Raw genomic sequence first — 24,295 nt, forward strand, 5'->3', positions numbered from 1 at the left:
CGACTGGCTTTTAATTGATATACCTATCTAATTTTGCTAGCAGAACCGGAAATATGAAAATATTGTTTTTTTTTTTTTAAATAAAAAATTGATGCTACGACTTTTACAAAGTAGTATTCCAAACTATGAATCAATGGATCAAAATGCTACGAAAACAAGAAAATATGGAGCGAACCTCTCTTGGCTACTATACTAAAACTGCAGTTGAATTTATTACGATAATAATCTTAAGTAGTTTGTGTTAATTTTTCATCAATGTTAATGCTATAAAGAAAATTGAAAAACTATGAAACATTGAAGAAAGAAGCAATGAAAGTTTAAATTAAGATACGGTACGCTAATGAGAGAAACAAGCATCTGTAACCCCTAGGTATAATGTGGAATGTAAAATATATTATTGTAATGCTTCGAACCGTGTTATAAAATGTTATACTGTACTAGACAATACATAGAAAACATATATTTAGTTTTCTTATTTTCTTGTTTATCTTATGTTTTTGTTTTATCTATTCTCTGTTGTGTACAACGCGTATAGAAGTGCGTTTGACAAAGTTCAAGCACTTTCTCCCGTATCTTCAAGAATTTGACAAACTGAAACTTGGAAAATATGCTTCTATATGCAAAAGGAAGTTTAAGCGCCATGGCGTCGGTGGCACTGGTGTCTCACCTCGGCTCCTACAAATATGTAAGGTGTTGCTGGACACTAACTTTGCATAAGTATTCAAAGCTAATTACATAAATTCCGTACAGAAATAAATCACTAGAGCCTCAGAAATTAACAGGATATTTAAAAATTTTTAAATTCCGTTACCGATGTTACCGGACATATTTATGTACCGCATTTATGTAATTCGCTTCGAATTTTTATGAAGAGCTAGTATCCAGAAACGCCGTACATATTTGCTGGTGCAGAAGTGAGACACGAAAGGATGTGATAATCATATTTTCACCTGTACTCTCCTGTATCGCACAAAACATGACACGATGGTGCTTGAACTTTCTTTTACATATAGGAAGGAGTATCTTTTTTCAACATGATTCCTGGTGGGTCATTTGACTCTTGTAGTCTATAGGACAACGAAACCTAAAAAAATTGAAAATTATAAATGACAACTTCCGTGGGAATGCATATAGGAAGAAGTAATGGCAGAACATTTGCTGTGTCAATGTCCAATACCGGAATATCGGAGTTATAAAAACTTAGAGCAAGCCAAATAATGAGCTCAGATCCGCCTAACCTAACCAAATCCACACTTTGATAGATATTTTTTCAGTCAAATGTTTTGCAACAAACAAAACCTTGGTCCCCATTTTTATATTTTATATTTTTGATCAAATATGTGATATAATAGTATCTTATGGTTGTTGTGCTTGCTTTTAAGATAAATGATCAGTAGCGTCTGTTTCATTTCAAAATAAGTCATTTCACAAGAAGTGGAAGTAGAAGGAAACACAAAGTCTTCTTCTAACCTTTATATTCTATATTATTTATTTTTATAAACATACACATAAAGTATCTTCACGTACTATAATGGAAAAGATTTATAACTTATTGATATTATAAATTCATTAAGCACACTAAAATGCTTTTGTTTTTCTGCTTTTATTTGTATATAATGCAATGTTGTTTCATTCTCTACCATAAACCAATAGGGGATGATAATATTTTGTGTGCTACATTTTCAAATAGTTTAAAATGAATTGAAGTGAACTTACTTACGAATAAGATGTTTATGGTCAGAATCGAATCATTGTTCGAATCGAATCGAATCGATTTTGAAATCATTGTCATGACTATTAACCGAATTGTGAATTTAGTATTTACGGTCAATTTAAAATGCAATTATAAAATGCAAATTATTTATGCTAATTGAATATTTTTTATTTCTTATAAATCTAATTAGGTTACAAAATTTTCCTGACGCTCTAAGGAATCGAATGCCGAAAACCGCATTCTAATACAACTTACTGATCAAATTTTTAAAATTTTAAAATTTTGTAAAATAGTCATAATTTATCGAGTATGTCAGAAAAGGAGGCCATGAATTGTTTGGCATTTACTATTATAAATTTTTTACATAAATCTTTTATTTATGGTTAAAATGTTGATAATAAATGGGGTCGTAAAAAGCCAGGATAAATTTAATTTAATTTTTTTAATATATCTTTATAAATAGTTCATGTGTTATACTGATGTATGAGCTATATTGTTGTACAGTTTCATTCAAATCCATTCGCTAGTTATTGCGTAAAAGCATAACAAACAAACTTACAAGCAAACAAACATTCTTACTTTCACATTTTTAATATATAGGGATTTACAATAAGTCACAAATATATTATTGAATCGTTAGATAGTCTAACAACTCTAAAGAACGGCGTTACTAAGAGCATTTAAGTAACTGCCCATTTTACCTTCTGAGCCTGGTAAATTTTTTAATCTAACAGTTTGTAGTTCACCCTTTTGAAAATTTAAATTTAAAAAATCTCGCTAACGTATATCCGTCTTGTCGGGTGTAGAACAAAATGATCTTTTTATTTGAATAAGAAAAAATAAAGATATTCATTAGTTTTAATCTGGTAGCGCAATTAGAAATTTACAAAGCTTAGAACTTAAAACGCGTGGCTCTCTCAAAAATGATCTTGATTAGCGTGATGGGACTCTCAAATTAACTTTTGACTGGTTGTAAATAATTACAAAAGTGTACGTTAGCTTAATATCTATAGTCTATACTAACACATTGCTGATCTTGACATAATTTTTTTTCATAGAAACACAAGAAAATTTATGATATGTGTCTGCATTGTTTACAGGTTAAGCAAAAATCGAAACAACGAAAATGTAGCATTTACCATTTAAATATATCATATTCAAATAAATCATCAAATTCTCACAGTTCTTAAAAATACCTATGTTAATATCAAAACCTGAAATATCATGATTTATGACTGAATCAGATATCACAGTGTGTTGTATTTCGCAAAATGTAGTACACCCATATACATTCCGTACACCTAACTACACTATATATAATAAATAGATCGCAGTCTGGCCACAACGTCATTTTCCATCCATTTTCATCTTTAAGTATAAATCATACTTTTAACATCAATCACAGAAACTGGACCGTGTGTAGTGCTTTGGCCACACAACAACGAAGATCACAAAGGTTAATTTTACTGTTTAGCACTTTAAACTCTTCATTGTTGTTAGATGTTTGACGCCGCTGAACTAAAAAAGTAGACGGTGGGAAAAAACAGTGCTTTGTAAAATGATATTAATACATACTGGAAATTTCGTGAGTGGCTTTTTTGGCAAGTATGTATCAAACTTCTCTCTACAACTTTTTTCGAAAGGACTGCGTTCTCAAATGAGCAGGATGGCGTCATATTTAAGCTATCGGTCTGAAAAACGCAGTTGGGAGTTTGTCGGACACTATGACCACTTAATAGCGTTAATAATTCTTTAAGAATAAAACATTTTGTTTTCGACGCACAGTCCGTACTTTTGCCTTTCAATACATACGTAGTTCATATTTACTGAATCCCTATATATATTAACTGTGAAAGTAACTTTCACGCAAAAGCTACCGAATGGATTTTAATGAAACTATACAACAATATAGCTCACACATCAGTCAGAAAAACACATGAGCTATAATTTATAAAGATGTGTTTAAAAAAATTAAATATAATTCATTTAATCTGACCTTTAACTGTTCTATCTATGATCATTATTTTGAACTATAAATTAAAGATTTCTGTAAACAGTAAATGATACAATTCATGGCCATCTTTTCTAATATACTGAATGAATTATAACTCTTTTAAACTTAAAAAATTGAACTGTGCACATATTTTAGTTGTGTAAAACAATCCCTTCGAGTGTTATGGAAAGTGTTAAGTGATATCAAGTGTACGCTATCAAATGTCCAGACTTAAGTACGAACACCATATTTATTTATACTACTATCTAGTTATATTCACAAGCTGTACAATTTGTACATACAACTACAACAATTGATATTTCGTTGTTTTAGTCAAATACAACAATATAAAAAAGTACAGCAACCCTTAAATTAGGTATTTTTAAACGGATCTAGATAACGATCAGTAAATATTAGTTCTAGGTGATCATAATATGGTCCGTTTAATGAGAATACCGTTCACTTAGCCCTACCATGGGGAGAGTATGGTGCATCAAAGTAAGTTTTTATTAATTGAACGAGTGCTAGATAACAGGTAAACGATCCATATTACTGGCTGGCATCTTGAACTTGTTAAAATCCAGCACTTTAGCTTGAACCGTTTACAAATAATTTAAAGGATATCGTACTTTTTCTCACCACTGTGAATTATCCACACTATTGATTCAATGTTGGACTTCACATACACATATGCTTAGAGGTGGGAACAATAGGTATTTATTATTATCGTTTTACAGACTGTCTCTTAACATTTATGCAAAAATTTAACCTTCCTTATCCCACATATATGAAGATCTTAACTTGGTTAAGTCTTAATTTGTAAAAAGAGGGTTTCAACTTATGGCAATGTGTGGCGCTCAATTAGTGGGTTTAAAAAATAAAAACTTAACATTATCACTAAAACAAATAATATTCGATACATCCTATACTTTCTATTATATGCATAATAAATTTATTTGGTATAAACCAATAAATCAAAACCATTGTTCCATTGTAAAGCTTAAATTTATGCTACTTACGTGAAAAATATGCTATATTCAAATATTCATTGGGTCCACGTTAATATTCTAACCAAAATGTAAAATTATAAGCAATTGGTTGTAATAATTCATGATAATGTACGAATAAAATTAACTTAATATTATTTATGAAAGTTGTAGAAATAAAAGTGGGCTTTTCTAACGTTTTATTTAATTTCATCGCTTATAACGGTTTTTCTAAACGAAATGAAAACAATTAAGAATAGGCAAATATTATTTTGTAATATTATTTTGTACTAAGAGTGCCAAGGCTAAATGAAGTGTAATTTGAAAGCTAAGCATATTCATATATTACCCATTTTACATACATTCACTCTCTAGAAATATTTACTTCGGATAGGTATGTTGAAATGTGAATTTTCACGGCTCCAATAACGGCAGTGTTGTGAGCAGGGACGTGACTTATTTTAAATATTGATACAAAATACAAAGTTCGTATTTTATACTTGTTTTTGAAATACTTTTCGTAACAAGTATTTTGTATTTGTTTTTAGACACTTTTTGAAAAGTATTTTTGTATTTTGAAAATACTAAATACCTTTTATATATCCTGATCAGAATTACTAAAATTAAAAGTTGATTATTACTTAATAATTACTTAAGTAATTTGAGCATCTCATATCGCATGGAAACCATTGATCGTGAATGTGAATTAATCGTGAATCGTGAATGGAGAAATTATGAGTTCCAATATGTATTCGTTACTAAAATAATCAGCACCCGCTACACTCGTATCGTTACGTAACTCGTTACTTTTGATACATTTTATCTAAATAAAATACTGCATAAGACAAAAGATATATATTCTATATAAAAAATTTGAGTAACCAAAAATGCGAGTAATGAGATAAATTCGTGAGTAACGTTTCAGTACTCGATACTAGATAGAGTACTTCTTACTCAGTATTCGGTACGTACGGTTTTTTAATACTCAAGAAAATACAATTAATTTGCGAAAATTTTTTTGCTCTAAAACTTTAAAATTCAAATTATTCCAATTTATAAGTGGGATTTGTTTAAGCCAAGATGTAAAGCCCAAGTTTAAATTTGAAATAGAGGGTAGTTTTCTGGTTAGTTATTCAGTTCAATTATCTATTCCTAATTATTTATCCTTATTACTCGTATTTTGACATCAGTTATTTTGACATTAGTTTTTTTATTGTTAGCATCATTTTATTCAATTCAGTTCCAGTTTAGACCAACAAATTGTCTTTTAAATTTGATATATTCACATTGAACATTACTAAGGCCATTTATTAAATCCATTTAGTTATTAAAATTTTACACAATTGAATGAGCAACGTCTTCATAAAACGTTACGTACCAAACATAAAAACTACATAAACGATTACTATATCGCATACAAAATGAAGATCTTCTATTTTACAATACAATATACTAAATGCATTTTTATGTTAAAATTAACCCAATTCTTATTTCCTTCAACACGTAATATCATCATCCATTTTATGCAATTCTATTATGCACTCACTACTGTACTTACACGGTGCCTTACAAAAATTTAATTTAATTTACAACGGATACAAGACACAACTAAAAACTTGACAATTGGGTTTCTTTACATCTTATAACATTTATCAATCTTACTATTTATCTACATTGTTCAACACAGAAAAAATGAACCATCCAAACATAATGTATGTACTAATGGTAGATAGGCAATCCTCATCCCTATCCCAATATATTTTAAATGTGAAAGTAAGTATGTTTGTTTGTTTGTTACGTTTTCATGCTAAAACTGTTTTGATGAAACTTTACAGCAATATACCTGATATATCCGAATAACACATGAACTATAATATATAAAAATATATTAAAAATAAACCAAAAAATTTAATTTAATTTGACACCATTTTTTAAATTTTTACAGAAATTTGTAATTTATGGTTCAAAATAATGATTATAGATGGATCAAATCTATGATTATCATTTTGAACCAAAAATTTAAGAATTCTGTAAAAATTTAAAATAGTAAATGTCAAACAAATCATGGCCAACTATTCTGATATACTCAATGAATATTTTATATTTAACAAAATTGAAAACTGTGTATTTCAAGAGAGGATGGTGGCTATAAAGGGGTGGTTTTTACTTTTAAGCCCAGTGAAGGGCTTAAAAGTAAAAACCACCCCATTCGAATACTAATTCGAATGATAATGTATTGTTTTATTTTTTTAAATCCGCGGTATTTCGAATACCCAAAATGTGTAAATGTGAAAAAATATCTTTAAATTTTACCAGAAGAAAACTCAACTCACCGGAAAGATTGTGATAAAGCGGTTTAAAGTTTGTATGAAAATCCAAAATTTTTGAATCCGCTACTTAAACCATTTTAAAAATTCATTCACTTATAGCAAGCCTATCAACAAAAGAGTAAAATTGAACTCAACAAAGTACAGCTTTGATGATAACCTTTGAGAGATGTCAAAAAATTAGTAATATTATTGTATGTATGTCATTGATTTCAAAAATTAACTGTTCACAAATAAATTAACAAGAATATATTCTTGTTTATTTTTAGTAAATGATGCTAATTTTTCCTGCAAAACTTTTAAATTAAATAAACCATCGGTTAAAGGATTATATTTTATCTTGCTTTCACATACACATTACTTAAAAAGTATGTGTCATATTTTTTCGCCCGTGTCATATATTTTTCAGTAATCGAAATGAAATAGCTTCGAAAAAATATTTGCCACCTTTCTTTCTTACGTCATTATTTTTTATATTTCATCTCAATGAAATTTGGAAAATTGTATTCTTAGAATGTGTTTCCTATCTCCTTTCCTGTAAGTTACAATCCAAAATTTCAACATTTTGAAAATTAATCCAGATATCGAAAAAAATTATTCATACTTTTCGTCTTATATTGTCAAGTTATAACATAATTCACCATCAAAATTGAAAATATATATTTTTTTAAGTTTGTGTACCAACTACCGTGCTTTTACATCCTTAATTAGTCGGGCATATTTTATTTTCAATAATTTATTAAGGTTTTAACTTTAATTTAAATAGCTTTTTTTTAAATTTCCACCGACAAGTTTTTGAGAAATCTATGAAAACATATCATCCATCCAACGTTTTGCTATAACACCAATATACCTACTATTGAAGTAATTTATTTATTTAAATAATCCTACAACCCCCTTTAAAAGTTCCAGAACTGATTTAGACTTAACCCCACATCATATAAAAAATTAAGCCTTTTATTCTTAAGAATAATTTCTTCTTCACTAGTGTACTTGGAAGTAAAGGGGCTGTGAAATATAATTTTCCAACAGCTTGTATATTTTAGAATGAAATTCAAAACCTTACATTTAATTATGTTTGCATAATATCTATTTTACACAAATGAACATGTGAAATTTAGTGCCTGCTGCTCTCAGTACTTACTGCTAATGTGGTTTTTCGTAAAATTATTTTGTTTCACAACTCTATTTAATATAAAGATATGTACACACAAAACCAACATAAAATAATTTTATATAGATTCTACTAAAAAAAGATAATGATTCCTGCAAGTATAATGAAAGAACATTGTTAAAACCAAATGATGTTTCATTTGCGTAATACCCATGCACCTACTGAGCGACCGTTTGCATTTTGCTCCTTTTATTCTTGTTGCACAAAGTTTTCATAATAAATTAGTTGGTAAAGTTTTAAAAAGAAGTGCAGTTAACATCAAATACGCTTATATATGTTATGTATGTATACACTTAAATATTGAGTGTACCAAACAATCAGAAAAATATTCTAAGTAACCGTAAGTGCTTTTATTAAAATACTAGCAGATACCCGCTCGTTTCCCTGGGCAATTTCAACTTTAAAAACAAAGACTACCGCGATGTATCAATCACTTTTCTTTCACTCACTTATCCTTTCTTTTGTTCACAATTTTATTTATTTTAAAATATAGCCCATGTTATTTGCTGACAATGTAGCATTCTATAGGTGAAAGTATTTTTAAAATCGGTTAAGTAGTGGATTCAAAATTTCCGGATTTTCAAACAAACTGCCTCCCTCTATTTCACCCCCTTATGGGCAGAATTTCGAAAAATCCATACAAAGTACACTCCGTCCAAGTTTCAGGTCTCTGCGATCAGCAGTTTAGGCTGTAAGTTGATCTGTCAGTCAGTCAATCAATCAGTTATTCAGGATAAAGCATTTTATATGTATAGATGGACTAAAAACTATTATTCAAAAAATATTTGAAGTAAATCAAGGAATTTGAAAAGAAAATGATTTGATAAGAAAGAGGAAAAGAAATAATAAAAGAACAATTACAACTGTAATTTGTAGACTCGAAATATTTCCGACAATGTAAACAGGAAAAAACATAAAAACTGGGCGTAATTTCGGTTTCTCAAGATTGGGATTTTTTATTTGCATAAAATATTGGAAATATAGCAATCGCGAACAAGTTCGGTGTCAAATTTTCAACGAAAATGTCCATATTGTGCATTCTTGAATACTTTCGACTAATTGCGCCGTGACGTCTAAATACGCACGTATCTCGCCTAGATGAAAAATAATTAGCCGTAGTAGGATGAAATTTAAGATTTAAGATGGATGTAACATTTATCAGCGTACTTCCTCCAGAGTACAATAAATTGATCCAAGCATTTGGAAAATTTTATATCAAAAACCAAGAGTTTTCATTTAAATTTATTTTATTAATTTAATATTATATTTTGACTAATTTACAAGCGTTCGAGTGATGATCTTATCACTATTTTTAATGTCTTACTATCTTTAAAGTATATTTTTAGGTTTAGATTAATTTTTCCCTATTAAACTGGAATGTTCCGTGAATGTATCATTCTGTACAAATAATTGTTTAACTTAGAACGTATACTAACAGTAAGAAACGAACGGAACTCGGTAACGAATATTACACAATGCATTACTTTCATAAACTTTCAAATCTAGTTACATCTTTCCTATAGTAGCATCATATCCTTATCCTAACTATTCCTTACTAATATTTCCAATGCAAAAGTAGCTCTGTATGCTTGCCTGACTTGAACGGTTAAACTGACGTAGCAATTTTGATCAAATTTGAGTTTGGGTTCAGCATGTAGTTTGCATGAGCACTCGAAATGAACATGAATGGTTTTAAACGATTAAAAAGGTTTGCAGAAAAAATCGAGTAATTTGAAGCAAAAGAAATTTGAAGGAATTTTAAAGCAAATAAAATGAAGGTTCTTTAAATGTTTTCGGTAATCTATCAATATAAAGCTATACTTAAAGCTTATAAATTTTTTTGGGGGGAATGATATATAATTCTAAATACATAAACCAACGTCCTTAAAAAAAAATCGTAGCGCAGGAGCTGCGTTAGCTAAGCGAATTCCCTCAGATATTGAAAAATAAGACATTTTTCTTAAAATCGAATATTGACCATTTTTAAATTATCAATAATTTTAATTCCGAAAGCTCAGTCTTTGAAGACAAAATGACAAGAGTACTTTTATTCTTAAAACTCATAGAAAAATCCAAAAAAAAATTTAATTTTGAAATTCTAAATTTTGTACTTTGCCTCCTCGCTTCTTGTTGATCTGTCGATTTTTCTCATTCACGATCTTGACCTTCCAAACACCAAAACACTTCTTGGTCGATGGTCACATGGTCACATTTGTCATTTTTGACATCTATAAGGTAGGATCCATGAATATTTGAAGAAATTTCAAAATTCCACCATCAGAACAAAAGCAATAGCTCCCTGCATTTCCTTCGAAAAATCGCTAATAAGCGAGTTTGTGGAATTCAAGAAAGAAAGAGTTGATTGAAAGGTGTAAGAGAGTTAAACTGAGGTCCAAGAGTATTTATTGTATATTTTTTAATAATCAGTCATTCTTTTTATTTATATTGGAAATTTTATTGGAGTTATCCAACAAAACAGTCGGGTAACGGCTAGCTCCTGTAGAAACTGTTATATTTATGATATTTATAAGGTTATAGTAGCATAGTTCAGACCCGATATTGTATACAACAATAACACATCCGACAGTTTCATATACTACAAGAGTTCGATACCAAAAAGAACAAAAAAAAAAAACCAAAAAGTTACAGATCAATTTTTTCTCAAAACTTATTTAAACTTGCAGTGTGATTGTATGATGCCTTGGTATACATATTATTTGAAGCCTTTAACATACAATGAATTTTGTGCATAGAAACGAAAAACTTTGTGGAAAAATACGATATACGAATATGTGTAAGTATGTTACTTGTAAAATATGGCCTTCTAACTTTTCATTCGCTTTAGTGTACACAATTACTTAGTTCTTGTATCTTCTTAAAAACTTTTTAAAAAAATGAAAAATTCTTATAGTTATTTAATTTTTATGTAAATGACTTGTTTCCATCTTATTTGTTATAAAAACTCAACCACCAAGAAAAGAAAAAAACTTACGTACTCGTTTTTAATTAAGAAAAAATTAAGAATACCACATTCAAATCGTACAAATGAACAGATGACTTATATAATAATTCACGTTACATATTCTACAACAAAACCAATACATGAAACATGTTTTACAGGAGCTTCAACAAGAAAATTTCTAGTTTTAAAGGTGGTATAATTAATTGACTGAGTTAATTGTTGAAATACTATGTATAGTCAGTGTTGATCGACCCAATCGTTTGTTTTATTACGTTATGTAAGTAGAGAAAGAGAGTCACTCTAAGAAAGTCACAGTCGTGTATATATAAAATGTTGAAGAAAAAATGTTTCAAACAAAAGTGGTTTGTTCTTTTATAATGATCATTTCTTACTCATAAAAAGCAAACAAGTTTTATTATCATCATTTTGAACCATAAATTAAAGATTTCTGTAAAAATTTTTAATAGTAAATGTAAAACAATTCAAGGCCATCTTTTCTGATATACGCAATGACTATTTTGCACTTAAAAAAATTGAAAACTGTGTATCTATTTTAACTGTGCAAAACAATTACTTCGAGTGTTATGAAAGGAAAATAAGTGAAATCAAGAGAGATGGAGTCACAATTATACCTCTTGCGTTTACTCAATAGGTATATGTAATTAATTATCTAAGTTAGATAACACTAATGTTTGCAAGTTGTTTAGAATGACATATTAATTCATTATTATTATTCAAGTTTAAATTGACCTAATTTGAGAATGTGTCTGTTCTCTATTGGTTTAGAACTGTAGGCTATTCAATTTAAATTCTAATACATATACGTTATTGATTTTATTCACAGCAATTAAAATATATGATCTTATTGTCTTCAGAATACATTCTATACGTACGAGTAGAGTATTTATTATATGGTTCAAATATTCAACTTTAAAAATTTTGTGTTTAAAAATGAATAACAATCACTGTTTAACAATCACGGAATCCTAAACTCGCACTTGAAACACATCTAAGAACACTCTCCATAAAATTATCTCTTTCCTTAGAGCCTTCTCCAAACTGAACCGATTTGGAGGATCATTGGCCTATTTTTTACTTGTTCCTGATACGGAACCTCAAACTCGCACTTGAATCATAGCAAAGAACACTCTCCTTTAAATTAACTTTCAAACGAACCAAACGAAATTAACTTCCAGACACACACACAAAGCGATTAAACTTATAACACCTTTTTTTGGTTCGGGGGTTAATTCATTTGCAGCTTCATGCAGCTTCACTTCATTTTCTATACTCTTTTCCGTGCAACAAACACCTACTTAACTACTGCGTTTGGGAATAAAATTTAGCGCACAAAGTGGGCACCCTCATATATTGAGTAATTATTTATTGATCATTGCAAGGAAAATTGTGCTGAAAGAAACGGCTAAACTCTGTAAAAAATGGCGAAGATAACTCGTGTGGTGCTCTCAAGCTATAAAAACTGTTTAATAAAGTTCTGAGAATGCTTTGCACATGATAAAAAAAGATTTCATAATACATGAAATCGAAATTAATAATTAAAATTTAGTGTATTGGAAATTTTTATATTCTCCTCCAACTAGCTCGATAATTGTAGACTTTGGGAGCAAAAGTTTGTACTGACTTTTTCATTGAATATGTTTTACTCAACCGCAATGAGCCCTTTTTATAATTATTATTCACAGAATAATAATTATTTATTTACATAATTGATAAAATTATTTTGTATGTTCGAATGTTTGAATGTATTTTAATGCAACTTATTTTACGATATTGCTTATCCTTCCAGCAGCGCCTTTCTTTGTTTAATATTGAAGTGGGTCTAGTTAATAAATCTAAATAGCCATTTGAAAATCATCATTTCCTACAGAATACTTAAACAGAAAATTTAAAATTTATTCATTTGTTTAAAGTCAAAATGAGTGACAGTGGATAATTTGCATTTCAGTGAATTTCAACTTGCTTAATAAATAAACTCGTATGATAATGTATATAATATGACAAGCATTGAATTCACACATTTATTAAATATTATCAGAATAATAGTACCATAATATATTTTGTAATACAATACAAATCTAAATTGGTGGGTGGCACTGACTACATGTAGCGTGTGATCCATCATAAACTGAATTTCCATATATGAGATCTAAGCAACAGGAAACATTTCAAAGGTAATTATAATCATTATTTCATAAAATAAAAGTTTTCTTAAGCTATAAAAAAAATGCTAATGTGGAAACTGTATAACTTGTACGATTGTAACAAATTTTTTCGACCTATTAAAAGTTCTAAATATTATGCCTTTATTTGTTAATATTGGTAAATTAATTTAGCTTTTATTAAGTCGCTAAATTTACTACTTCTGGCACTATATTTATTCTTCACCTTTTCTTGTATCCATATTGTGATATCATCTGCATACATAATTAACTTTCCGATATCTACGTATTGTTGAATATCATTCACGAAACAGAAAAAACAATAGTGATCCGAGATTACTGAATTGTGGTACTCCAATATTGATATATTTTATACCAGACTGATTTTTATCGATTTCAACAATAAACCTTCTATTTGATTGATATGAGCCTCTTAAGTCATTGCTATTTCCCTTAATTCCCATACCTTCCAATTTTCTTAGTAGAAACTGATGATTAACAGTGTCAAAAGCTGCACTTAGGTCAAAGAACAAACCCAGAACATATTGTCCTTTGTCAAGAGCCCTTGTTAAGTCATAAAATTCATAGCAGTTTTTCGTTCTAAAGCCATGCTGTGCTTCCGTAAGTATATTGTTCGTTTCTAGATATTCGGTCAATCTGGTACATATGCTGTTTTCAATGATCTTTGACCACACCGATAAGAGTGAGATTGTAGTTGTTGAAGTCTGTATGATCGTAGTTGTTGATGTCTGTATGATATTTCTTTTTATAGACAGGTAATTTTTTTGGAGATTTTTATGATATCAGGGAACACAAATCACCTTCTATACATATAAGTATAAATTTATTAAAGGCACAGTATATTAATAATAATTTAAACATATACAAATAGGGATAAAATAATGTATTTAATATTATACATATAATACCTATATTATAATATTCATATAATATTATATAATCTCAAAAATAATGAACATTAATATCAAATGATTGACACTGTAATTAAATTTATGAAACAAGTCAAACGTCAATTCGTTAAGACTTCGTTTTTAATATTTCTAAAACAGTATATAGTGTAATGAACTAATAAGTAAGTAATCCATATTAGTTAAAGCCTGCGAATTCAGAAAGATTTTATCAATAAATGTTGACCTACAAAGCAAACCTATTCCGATGTTTTGTGTTGATTCTATAATACAGTGTTCAAGCCAAGAACAGAAAAAATAATTTGTGTGTTTCTTATTTTAAAATAAATTTAGAATGTAAATAGAATATTACGACTACGTTTGATTTCCTGGCGTGTGTGATATAAAGGCCGACGTGAAGCCGAGCAAAGCAGACCTGTAGAGGAGGAAAACATTAAAACGGAACTCAAAACAATAGAAGATGAAGGAAAGCCATGGTCCGAAGTAAAACTCTTAGCAATTACGCAAATCGTTTGAGGTAAAATTTTAATTTCTGTTTTCGCGAAAGCTATAAATGATAACAAGATTGCAAGATTTTGTAGATCTCTAGAGTAAAATCTTTTTGGTTAAGCATTTGTTTCAAAATATATAGATTCCAAAAATCGGTAAAAAAAATTCCTAAAAGCAAAAATACTTCGCTTTTTACAAAGAATAACGGCATTCAACACTATATATACCAATTATGTATAATGTCCAATTATTTTTTGACCTGTTCAGGAAGCATTCATAAGCCACGTCATCCTGTCAAGAGAGGGAGGACATTAGTCCAAAAGCTACGCCTAGCTACGTTAGTGGAGGATGGCAATAACTTACAGATTAATTTGCTGCTCAAAGAAGCTGGAATTGACCCTAATTGTTTATAGGCTCTTCGTTAATTTTAATTTTACAATACAACTAAAAATTGAATAAAGATGTGAAAAACAATTTCCATTAGAACCAACTGTGTACATATATTTACCATTTGATATTTCATTGTTATAACAGGTAAAATATTATTATATTAATTAAGATGTTTATAATAAAACTACATTACTATAACACCTTTAATAAATAATGCCGTAGAGTAGAAGAACAATACAACTATTGAAATTTTCATTATCTTATTAATTATTACATATACTATTATAATGACGTTTATCTTCGTGACCTGATGCATCTGTTCATCTTGTTACCATAAATAAATACAAAATACATACACTAAAAAACAAATTAAAATGATGCGAACTCATCCCTAAGTTGACCGTTTCATATTGAAATAAAGTAAAAATACTTTCAAACAATTGCCTAACGATTGGAACAATTATAGCTAAATATTTGTATTTTGTATACAAAATCACTGAAGTCAAATTAACAAAATCATTACTTCTATGAAAAAGGAAATCATTACTTATTGATGGAAAATAAAATTGCACTTAGCTGGAATATATAGTCGTATAAATAAAGCGAATCGATGAATAAAAAGAAATTTTCTTTGCGTTGACTTTTAATAAAATGTTTGGTTACTATGATCGCATCTATCATGTCTAGTCCATATGTGATTGAGCCAACTTCATGAAGATTGTTGTTACCAGTTAACATTGAGTTTGAAATAAACATATTGATCATTTTTATATTTACCATATTTTTGGTATACATGCAACAAGCTTCACGAGCGCAGTTAGTAAAGCTGTAGACTAAAGACACTAAAATCAATAGTAATAAACCAATTTAGCAGTTATTAACCTTTTATATTTTTGTATCTGCTCGTGCAGCATGTGATATTCACATCACTATTTTGTTATAATGTTTATAAGTGGTATAACCAATCAAAAGAAGATTGTTTAAAACTATGTTGCATTTCAAAACAACAATATTGGAAATTTGTTAGACAGTATATTACTTTCATACACACAACTCATGCGTTTGTGCCAACTTCACTACCTAAACCTGCACTTTAGTTGTATCACATTCGTGGCACAATTCGTCATATATGATCTCGCGAAGAGGTTGAGACAACCTCATATCTATTGGTATTAAGAATTTTTTTTCAGTGTACGTTATATATATAAAACTGAATCCCATTGCAGTAAATAAACAATGGCTCATTCAAAGATGTTACAAACATTAAAATATACACTTTATTATTTAATTATTTATCTTATATATTTCTCTGGACTAGTTTTTCCTGTCCATGCGATATCTTCCTTTTTCCTTTATCAAGTTCCATGATTTATCCCTCAGCTTATCTTCTAATGATGACATGAACTTGCAGTCAAAAGTGTACCGATTACGAAAAAATAGGCTAGAGAATTAGTATTAAGATAGATTGAGTTCATTTTGTAATTTCTATGTCATATCTGTAATAAAATTGCCTATAAATATTACCTTAAGTATTATTTCAACAATCGGATGATTAATTATAAAACTGCAAATTCGCGCCAATACCCATATCAATTGTTTTTATACCATGTATATGAAATATACATAATATATTAAGTTTAGTCCCAAGTTTGTAACGCTTAGAAATATTGATACTATGAACCAAATTTTGGTAAAGATGTTCATAAAATCACCTAATTAGTCCATTTCCAGTTGTCTGTCTGTCTGTCGTCTGTCTCCGTCTGTCTGTCGCCTGTCTATCCGTCTGTCATCACGATTACTCAAAAACGAAATGAGATATCTGCTGAAATTTTTATAGCATGCTCAGGACGTAAAAAGTGAGGTCAAGTTCGTAAATGAGCAACATAGGTCAATTATGTCTTGGGTCCGTAGAACCCATCTTGTAAACCATTAGAGATAGAACAAAAGTTTAAATGTAAAAAATGTTCCTTGTGAAAACTTTTTTTTGAAACATTTTTTTTTAAACATCATTGTTTACCCGTGAGAGCGCAAATTATGCGCAAATTGCATAGTATGTATTATATGGGAATATCAGTTATATATGATTGACGTGTATGTATGTGTAATGTGGCAGAGTAATCAACACTGTCTATACATGGTATTTCAAAAATTAACTCAGTCAATTGTTTGTTTTCACTTGTTTAAATTATAAATACGTATTTCGGGATTTTCTACAACTTTCTAATAGATCTAATGTGATTTCTGGTTTCTTAATATTAACAGAAAAGTTGTATTCCCCAACTCACATCTTAATTTTACATACATTACGCAACAATTAGCACAAATCCGAGAAAATAAAGACGAACGAACCCATTACAATAACTTCCCTATACTGGGTGAGTGGGTTCGTAATAAAATTTTCAATACTAATAATGGATCTCTCTCTCTCTACCTTCTAGGCTAATATAAAAATTCAACAAACATAATATTCTTATTGCATTTTCCACATTTTTATGTTTTTATTTATTTTTATTAATATATAAAAAAAGAAATAAAACATGTGTATGCATTTAAAGCTACATAAAGTAGTTGTAATAAACTATTAAGTTTATTATTTCTTCTTCTACAACTACACATTTTCTATTATTACTGTCATGATAAATATTCAACACACTACGAGAAGTATTCAGTTCAACATTTTTATGAACTGGTATAGTATTTTAGTAATGCAAAATATTTTTACAAGACGTTTGTTATTTACAAGTATATTTGCATTAAAATAATAATAACAATTAAAATTTAATTTTAACTAGTTGTATAAGAAAATCTATAATGATAATTTTTATACCATACATGTATATAATATGCAAGGTATACTAAGTTTAGTCCCAAGTTTGTAACGCTTAAAAATATTGATGCTACGAAAAAAATTTTGGTATTGGTGTTCATAACCATCTAATTAGTCCTTTTTCAGTTATCGGTCCGATCGTCCGTCCGTCTGTGAACACGATATACAAAAACTAAAAAAGATATCAATTAGATATTCTTACAGCGTACGCAGGACGTAAAAAGTGAGGTCAAGTTTGTAAATGAGCAACATGGATCAACTGGGTCTTGGATCCATAGGATACATCTTGTAAACCGTTAAATATAGAACAAAAGTTGAAATGTAAAGAATGTAAAGAATGTTCCTAATCGAAAAATAAAGAACTTTTGTTTGAAACATTTTTTGTAAACATCACTGTTTACTCACGAGGGCACACATTAGATGCAAATTTTACAGTATGTATTAATATGTGTGTTATGTGTGACATGTATAAGGTATACGTGTAATTTGACAGAGTAATTAAAACTGTCTGTACATGGTATTTTAACAATTAAATCAGTCAATTTGTTTGTTTTCACTTATAAAGTCTGACTTCTAGGTTTGGGAAATGTGCGAGCAAACTCCGTACGAGACAGCTGCGTCACGATTCCATCCCTATCAGTTGTTTTGCATTAAGATTTATAGATTTTCCAGCTAGATACCCAGCCAATTCGCTGGGCTTAAAATTAAATACCATTGAGTTATAGCTTCCCCCTCTCTTGTCCCCGCGTATCTCACTTCCATTACTCACGTCTATCATAACAGGTGGTCATGAATTGTATATCGTACACAATTTTACAGAAATCTTTAATTTATGATTCAAGAATGGTGGAATTATGGTGGAATGCCATGGATCAATCATAATCATCAAATTTATTTTTATTTTTTTAATATATTTTTATAAAATATAGCTTATGTGTTAATATTCTGGTGTATGGTGTATTGTAACAACAAACAAACAAACAAACATCCTAACTTTCACATTTATAACATTTAAGGATAGGGGTAGAGATAGGGTAGGGATATCTCCAATCGAGGAACTAAGGAACTATTTTCTTTATATACGTAGCTCAAACTTAGATATAACTTTAAAAATTATAGTGTACTCAATCCGTTTTTCTAACTTTTTACCTGCCATTTTTCAAATTAATTAGTAGTTTTTATCTGCGTTAAACTGGCCCAGCTTTCGTAAATTCTAAAAGTAAATCAAAGTCCCGCAAAATTGCCACTTTCGGTGAAAATATTTTGTCGATCTTCTATGTAATATCTCAATTCCAAAATGATCAAGCTCTTTTCTATTTTCAATCACTTATTATTTCAACTTCAACCGATAAAATCAATTCAGACAAAAATCCTTAAACAATTTTAGACCGAGAGGTGTTGATATTCTTTAGTTCTTTTTTTTCCAAGATTTTAAAAGCTATTTTCATTTTTTGCGAGCAAGTATCATTTTAACTAAAATATGAAGAAAGATATCTAAACTTTATAAATGTCTTTTCCCCAAAGCCTTCACGAGATAACTATTCTATAATTTATTTCGACAATTTGATGAATGGTCTAATAATTGACTTTAATATCAGACAAATAGTACTGTAAAATTGTCTTTATCATCAGATTGTGCAAATTACATTTTGTACAATAGCTTTTCTTTAAACCACTCACAAGATTTTCCACTTAAACCAACAACATCCTGTACTTATTGCCAATAAAATTTGCATACTGAAGATATAAAACTTGTATCGATGTTATTAAAGATAATTGATTTTTCAAATAATTTTGTATATAAACTGAAATTACGTTTTCTATATTTCGAATAAAGTTTGATCATCAAATTTTCTCATCAAAGCACTTCGATCATATAAAACAATTTGATAAAACAAGACAATATTCTCAAAATTCAAAACTAAATAACTAGTTATTATCATAGATTTCAATAACATTTAATTCATAACTTCAACAATATAATACAAGGTATATCTGAAATGTTTGCACAATGTTCTACCAGGTACAACTTTGTTCAAAATTATGTAAAAGTTCAAAGCAATGTTAGATTAAATTACCTTCGTATAAAAATCACATATCATAATTATGATGAATATCAATTTACTTATTTAAAGTTATTAAGTTGCAGTTACTAATTCCCTAGGAAATATCTGATTTAACTTATAAAATGTAGGAAGATTAAGTGAAGTAAATAAGCGAGTTCCGTAATCAAGTTGTATTGAGATTCATCACTTTTAAAGGATTTTCTTTCTTAAACTTTCAAATTTATAAAGAAAAATATTTGGTGTTAACAAAAACAAGATTGGGAATTATTAACAATGAGAAACTCTTTTTAAATGATGAAACAAATAAGATATTTTGTATTAACCCATAAAAAATTTATTTTCTATGTCGCCTGAAAACCTAATTTTATAGGCTTTACCGCAAAAAAAATTTTTTTTTTAAATATATTTATTTTTCGTATTTCCAACAGATAATGCCATTTATGCAGTAACGTAAGTAAAAAAAAAAAAGATGATAATAATAATAAATAAGTATTATAAGGAAAATATTTACTTAAAAGTTTGATTATTTTTTAATAATACGCTCCTTCTTCCGTAAGACCTGTGCTCTGCAGTACTTTCGGAGCCTGACCTGGCAGGGAATATGGCTTCTCGCCCTTGGTGTGATGACGCAACACTCTAGAGTACATCGAGTTTTTAACCCGACCAACAAAGAAGGGTGCTTTAATTTTAACGTCTATATGTATCTGTGTACCTGTTTTGTCTGTGAGATCGTTGCTAATAAACACTAACCGATTTTGATTTTTTTTGTTAAGTTTGAAAGGTAATTTGAATGAGTGTGTTCTTAACTGTGTTTCAAGTGCCAGAATAAGGTTTCACACCCGGTAGCAAAGTAACCGACAAATATGGCTTTGCAGATTTTCTTGAAACATAGCAAAGAATAAACTCTCGATCAAATTACCTTTCAAACAAACAAAAAATTCGAATCGGTTCATCCGTTTAGAAGCTAGGAAAATACATAAGAAGCTAGACGAATGGAACAGACCTGATTTTGTGCCGGGGATATCTTTTTTATTTATCTGTTATTGAAAGTTAGTTTACCTGCCCGTATATCCAATCATCTTCAGTCTCACCTAGTATAATAAATTAAGATAAAGCCGGTACATGTATATATTCTTAGAACTAAAATTTAAGTTTCTATAACGAAGAAAATATCTGGAAATATATAAAATTTCTCTATTGCTCTTTGATTTAAATTTATACATGAAATTGAATATTTACGATAATATTAATTTAACATGAAAACAATTTAGTTTTGATTTTTGCATATGTAAAATATTCAAATTGAATATTGAATAATAAAAAAACTAGGTTACAATCTTTAATATGAAAAATTTCCACATTTTAATTTAAAATTAATAATATACTTTTGTTTTTAACCGACTTCAAACAAAAAAGAAAGAGGTTCTCAATTCGACTGTATTTTTTTTTAATGTTTGTTACTTCAGAACTTTATCTATTTGAAAGCTCGAGCTTCTCTTTGTCCAGTTGTGGATTTCAATTTGGTCCAGTTCTGACAATGGTATCTATGTGAAAATCATAAGTCTTAAATTTCCATTAAGTATGTGCACGACAAATGGACGAATAACTCAGTATCACGCCAACCGATTTCGATGATTTTTTTTGTTAACTAAAAATCATAAAATAAAAAAACTTTAAACAAAAAAAAAATTTTAAAACAAATTAATATGCACTAAAAATTAAAAAAGTCAGCCAAGTTAATGTAGCAAATTATTCTGTCACAGTTGTTTCCTTGACTGACACCCACTCCAAAAATAACAATAATTGTATCTACATTATATTTTACTTATTTTTTAATTTTTAGTACATATTAATTTGTTTTTGAATTGTTTTATTTGAAGTCGGTCTTTTTTCGCTAAAAGTTTTTTTTATATTCTCTATTTAGAACTAAAGGAGTTGCTTATTCGACTAGCGTATAGGGATATTCAAGGGAAAATTAGAATAATGCCATCATCTTTAGCAAAATAGGATTGATGTCTTTGGTAATATAAAAGCTACAGCCAATCATAGACTTATGATGAGAATGTAGTTTATGGCAATTAAACCAAACCTGAAAAAAAAATTGACTTGTATTGACTAAACTAAACTCTCCCTTGAGTAACTATAGTCTAGCAAATAATTTTGACTAGGATAATCAAAAATTTGATGAATAATGAAACATAAACTTACTCAAAGAAAAATATTTTTAGCTTCTGTTTTAATTATTCGGTCTCCAAACATCAATCAGCGTAATCCAAATCTGAATATAAAACTGTTGTGTGTGTTTTATGTTTATTTGAAAAGGTTTAGTTGAATTTTTGGGGTATACAAATTTATAATTTGACTAAAAATTGGTAAGAACAGTACGTATGTTCTTTTTTGCCATAATGTCATCGTCCAGAGACAAAGCAATAAAATCTTAATTCTTACGACAAAATGCATTAAACAAGAGGTTCTCTTTCAACTCGTTATTTTAAGAAAAGGGGCGTAAATCTAAATATTTAAACTGTATTGTGAGTGAAGTGCCCTGCAAAATCGAAGACGCAAGCCCGACTAAAAGCTTACCTAGTAATTCTTGGGTGGGCAAGAGTACGATTGAGAAAAGGAGCGTTTTTTAAATACGAGATCAATAAGAAAAGAATTTCAAATTCAAATACAAATGTAAAAATCAGGCCTTGGGTCAGAATGTTCACATGGCCATACCCAGCTTTTGTAAGGGGAGTGCAAACAGAAATTTGTGATCTACATGTGGACAAGTCAGAAATTTTTCTACAAAAAGTTTGCACTCGGAATGTTTATGGTCCGGCATGCTGTAAATTTCAATATTTGGGTTGTCGAACAACGTATGCGCTGTTCTTTACATATAGACGAAATAACCCATTAAATTCTCTTAATTGACGCAGCTCGCGCAATACCTGAAATTTTTTTACTTTAAATCTCATTTTTTCTTTGTCATTTGAAAAATTATCAATATAAAAGATAAAAAGGTATGGTCAAACAATATGTACGTACATAGGTCATATTATAGTCTTTGGTATGTATAATATATTTTATTGGTAGAATATCACTTCATATAATAAATGATAATTTTATTCATGAAAAATAGATTCATGTTTAAAAATAGAAAGAAAAAGGATGATATGCTTTCTTCAAGATGGTTGATTGTCTTTCTATTTTATCAGAAACTTTTAAATAGACAAACACGCTTTTGTTAGACATGTTTTTGACTATAAAATTGATTAAAGCTGTATGTTTCAACTTCCAATTATCATAGACTTTCAAAGTCTGTGGTCGGAATTCATGGATCTTACACTATCATCTACCCTTTTGGGTCAGTCGCAGTTACAGGTTTATATAAATAGTCTTTACATTTATATACAAATAATAATACAGGCGGGTACAGAAATATAAGGTTTTTATTTTTATTTTAATGGGCAAAATCAATCGATTCCTTAGCCGAAAGATAGATTCTCCGCGCACGCATTCAGCTTCGGGAAGAGCGAGCCTTCTGGCTTACATTTTGTATCTCAGTAGCATAGCTCACGTATTTTAGGTAAATCACAAAATTCGGTCTTTGCGATGTTAAATGCAAGAATACCATACTTTGGTCTAAGGCATAAAGACAAATAGTAGATACCCTGCCGTATATTTTAAAGAGATGTGATACGCTAGGAGAGCCAACTTTCTATCCTTTTTAATAAATAAAATCCTTAATAGATCATTTTTTCAATTCATTTTCTTCGATTCGAAGCACGGCTGTCAAGGTGTTTAAGAAATTGTCGGTAGTTTTGCACATGTCTCAAAATAAAAAAGTACTCTTCTTTAATAGTAGCATATTTTTCTAATTCTCGTGAAAAAAAAAGTTTTCCGTGTTTTACATTTCCCGGCAGGAGTCTCATTCATTTTTTTTAAACATAAATAGCAATATTAACACCTTATATGCTTCGTCTATTGACACCCAGTATTTATCCAAATTACAATTTATAATGCAAAACTAGCTGATGATATAACTTATTTTTAAAGCTACATAAAGCACAATTATGATGACAAAGTTTTAAAAAAATTGCGCCATTATTTGCGAAAAAAAAGTATTATTTTTAGATCAAAAGAAATTTGTTGGAAATTTGTATTTGATAATTTATTTAAAAAAATCCTATGTATTCGTCATTCCGTCCCTTACAGTTCATCTGAAGTCCCTCAAATCAGAATCACCGGTCAAACTTAGAAAACACTATCATCA

The sequence above is a fragment of the Chrysoperla carnea genome, chromosome 3, assembly GCF_905475395.1.
Source record: "Chrysoperla carnea chromosome 3, inChrCarn1.1, whole genome shotgun sequence".
Classification (NCBI taxonomy): domain Eukaryota; kingdom Metazoa; phylum Arthropoda; class Insecta; order Neuroptera; family Chrysopidae; genus Chrysoperla; species Chrysoperla carnea.